Source organism: Octodon degus, unplaced genomic scaffold (assembly GCF_000260255.1).
Source record: "Octodon degus isolate 3935 unplaced genomic scaffold, OctDeg1.0 scaffold00224, whole genome shotgun sequence".
NCBI classification, from domain to species: Eukaryota; Metazoa; Chordata; class Mammalia; order Rodentia; family Octodontidae; genus Octodon; species Octodon degus.
Window position 1 is genome coordinate 3,011,586 of NW_004524800.1, and position 4,173 is coordinate 3,015,758.

At 34.1% G+C, this 4,173-nt stretch overlaps 1 pseudogene; it reads left to right on the top strand.

Moving 5' to 3' along the window:
* Positions 1 to 2,492: 2,492 nt before the first annotated feature.
* LOC101566790 lies at positions 2,493 to 3,192 on the top strand (annotated as a pseudogene).
* The last annotated feature ends 981 nt before the right edge of the window (positions 3,193 to 4,173 follow it).

A 4,173-nucleotide genomic window follows, 5' to 3' on the forward strand; every position in this document is an offset into this window, starting at 1 on the left:
ATTCTATAGGGACTTAAAGTTCAACATATCAATACTTGATGAAAAATACCTGTTCCATGTTATGTTAGGATGTTAGATATTCAGACAGTGAGGTTAAACTCAGCAGCCTAGGTTGTTTGGTAATAAAAATAAGCTTCTCTTCTGGAGGATTAACAACCTAAGTTTGCAAACCAAAATTAGAGAAAAAGGAGGGCCACAATGAAAGCCAACATTTTGGCCCTAGCCTTCCAAGGTCAATTAAGACTCAGAACATATGGGAACTTGTTCTGTAACGTCATGCCACTCAGTAGTGTCCCAAATTTTCTGATCAAGGAGATTATGGGGACAAAGAGGAAACTGATCGATGATGTAGAGTGTGTCTAAGGAGAGTCACATGGAGAGAAAACATTCTCTCAGACTTTCACAGAGAGCACTCTGGCCAAGCAATGGCTGTGACTCATCCACATGGCTGACACTGACAGAGGATCTACAATCTGAGGTACAGGATCTCAGCATAAATCCTGATGGGATTTGACTGACCTTATCAGACCTAAAAGCTACAACTCTTGTTGCAAAGGTCTTGCTTTATCTTGGTCTTGGCCATCCAGCAGAAAAGTATAAAAATGAAGTTTAAGAAGTAAAGCCATGGTGTTATGTTGAACTGTAGGAGACTCAGGTCAACAACTTCTAACATTGACAGTCAAGAGGAAGACCCAATACTGTTGTGGACTACTGGACTCTTTTAGAATATTTTTCTGAGTTAAGACACCTATAATATTCAAATGACAGAACTAGACAAAAAAGGGGATACAGATGAATGTCCATTTTGTGTCTGTGTATTCAGAATGGTTTGGATAGATATAGTTACATTCTCTTAATGAATAGAGGGATTTGCTCTAATAGTGTTTGTAAGTAGGATATCATGTCCACATCTTGTACAGCAAATAACCACTAGGATGAGAGTATGCAATGTGTTAATTATTGAAGCTCTGCTACCAATTTGTTTTGAAACTATCTCATTGGTATTTGTTTCTCAATAAAATTATGGGAAAAAATTAAAAGACCCTAAACAGAGTCGCACACTACATTTTTTTCTGCATGATACTTTATATGCTGTTGTTCCTGTATGGAACAGGATACCAGAGAAAAACAGTGTTATATAAAATCCTAATTCATTCACTTGGAATCTACTCTACTACAGTCCTCTTTTTAACGAGTCTGATTATTTCTGTTTAAAGAGATTATTGCCCTTTCTACCAAAGGCAAGATTTTAACATTCTTTACACCTTGATCTCTCTTAAAGGAATAAGAATATTGTCTCTTAATAGTGTTTAAAATTATATTCCATTTTGTCAAAGTTATAATTTAATGCACATTCATGGTAAAAAAAGATCATATATATAGAAGGACCTTGTCACAGTCTAATGAAATGAATTTAGGACAAATCTATTGTCAATATCATACTAAATGAGGAGAAACTGAAAGTGTTCTCCATAAAACCAGGAAGAAAACAAGGATGCCCAATTTCACAACTCCTGTTTAGCATAAAATTTGAAACATTTTCAAGGCCAATTAAGCAAGGAAAAGTAACAAAATAGAAAATTATAAGAAAGAAAGAAGTCCAGTCATCATTATTTGCAATTTTAATGATCCTCTACTTAGAAAATCCCCCAAAACCCATTTAGAATTAACCTAATTATGCAAATTTGTAGGGTAAAATATCAACACTCAAAAATCAATAGTATTCTTGTAGATCAATAATTGACCCACTGCAAAAGACACTATGAAAAAATACAATTCAAACTAGCACCAAAAAAGCAAATACTTAGGAATTATCCTAAGTAAGGTAATGAAAGATCTTTGTAACAAAATCTGCAGCACTCTGAAAAAGTATATTGAAGAGGACATCATAAAAAGTAAATCATTCTGTAAGGTACAAAGATACTGTGTAAAGAAAAGAAACTCTCCAATGGGAAGGAAAATTTGGAATGAGGGAAAGGATAAAATAAAGAAAAGATATATTTATGTATATATACAGGATAGCTTGGATAATTGTACTATTGATTTCTTGTGGTCTATTGAATGGAAAAGTTACTAATTAAATTTTTCTTCTTCAATTTTTCATGTTTATACACAGTAATGTAAACAACAAATTTGAAGATAATATTACGTAACACAACAACCATTGTAGAATTCCTATTATTCTGTTTAGTGAAATTCTGTAATATTTCTAGTGTTTTCTCTTTTTCTTTTACCATTTTGTACTCTCTTAAATAAAAAACAGGAGAAATGGAAAGACATTCCCTGCTCCTGAATAGGCAGAACCAATAGCTATTTAGTCAAAATAACTACCTTTAAAAAAGTACTGATATAACAGTAATAATCTCAATAAAAATAATATCATAATTCTTCACAGAACTGGAGAAAGCAATCACAAAACTCATATGGGCTGCTTCTGTAGCATGATCTGGCTTTCACAGTCTTAACTGGGTGCTCCATCCAGCATCCTGGGAAAATGGGATAATCAGGTGGCCTACATGAATCCAGTAGCAATCGCCAGATCAAGAGGTCCAATAGAGTCTTCAGGGGCAAACATACAGGATTATCTGAATTGACATTGGCCTACCTGGGAAGAATTGAAAGAGCAACTAGAAAAGAAAAAAAAGGCTCTGAGGTTTTGGCTGAATTTGAAGAAGAAAATGAATGAGAATTGACAGAAAGAAGTAGAATAGCACAGAGAGAAATTACTAAGTGGAAATGAGAGCTCATCCAAGAAGGAAAAAAAAAACAGAAAAAAGAAGGAAAAGAAATTTGGTAGGTTCTTCAGATTCTGAGGATGAGGAAAAGAAGCAAGAAATAGGAGAAAGAAGAACTGTTCATATAAATCTTCTGAAAGCTTCCTGTCAGAAACTGAGTCAGACAGTAAGGTAAGTTTAAAAAAGAAAAAGAAGTCAAAGGATGAAACTGAGAAAGAAAAGGACTTAAAGGACTTACCAAGAAAAGAAAGATGAATCCTGAAGATAAAACTTCTTCATTTGAGTCCTTGTCAGAATCAGATAATACTGAAGAGGTACAAGAGAAAAAGAAGAAAAGCAGTAAAGAATGAGAAAAAAAAACAACAGAAAAAACAAAAAAAAAAAATAAAAGAAGCATAAGAAATGCAGTAAGAAGAAGAAAAAGAAGGTTGCTAGTTCAAGTCCTGAGTCACCATAACATTAACAAAACTAGGACTCCCCTATGAAGAAAGTGCAATGTCTGAAGAAATTTCAACTGTGAAATTATGATATATTTACTAACATTCATGAATTTTCTTGTTCTTAAAATTGTTCCTGGACTATTCAATAGGCACTCCAATGCTGCTATGTGAAAGGGCCATAATTGTTGCTTGCTGCTTAAACATCTACTTTTTCTCTTCCACTGCATAATAACCTGGGAGATAACACACTGCAGTTATACTCATGGTTGAAATATTTGGGAAGCAAGGTAATATTTTTGACTAGAAGTATCTAGTGATAAATCAGTAGAAAGTGAAACTGGATAAATCTTACGATGTAATCAGAAATGGCCAGATAACTCTCGTCAAATTTTTCAAAGTAGGGATTTCATTAATATTCTGAAATCCTTACTCTGTAGATAAGTGTATCTTAATTTTTCCCCCTTGTATACTTTTTATTTACCTTGGAAAAAAGCTTTTAGGGTGGAGGGAGGAGTGGTTTGCTGAAGGCATTTGGAGAAAAAAAAATCCTTAGTGTGCCTTTGGCCCTCACACCTCCTACTTTTGTGGACACGGTGGCCATAGTTACTGTGGAGGTCAGAGCTGGGTTTGAGCTCTCTTGCCCTTCATTGAGCATAATGGCATCTGTGGACTTTGTCATCTGCTGCTTTGAGTGAAGCAGAGAAATAGCCCTTTGCAGCACGAGAAAGTCCCAAAGCTCTGAGTTTATACCTCCACATCAACAAAAACTGAATGTTGTTTAGGTTTAGAATGTGTTATGTCATTTGAAATAATTTTTGACCTTACTTTGTCTTTGGAAAGGAATTGTTTCATTTAGATACTGGTACTTTTTGAACTTAATAGCTAAATATTCTAAAGTACATGTTTTATACTGTTAAGTTTTAACCAGTCAGGAAAATTTTATGTAACGAATGATAGTTACTTTATATTTTGTATGAATGTTGCTCAGGCTGCAATGT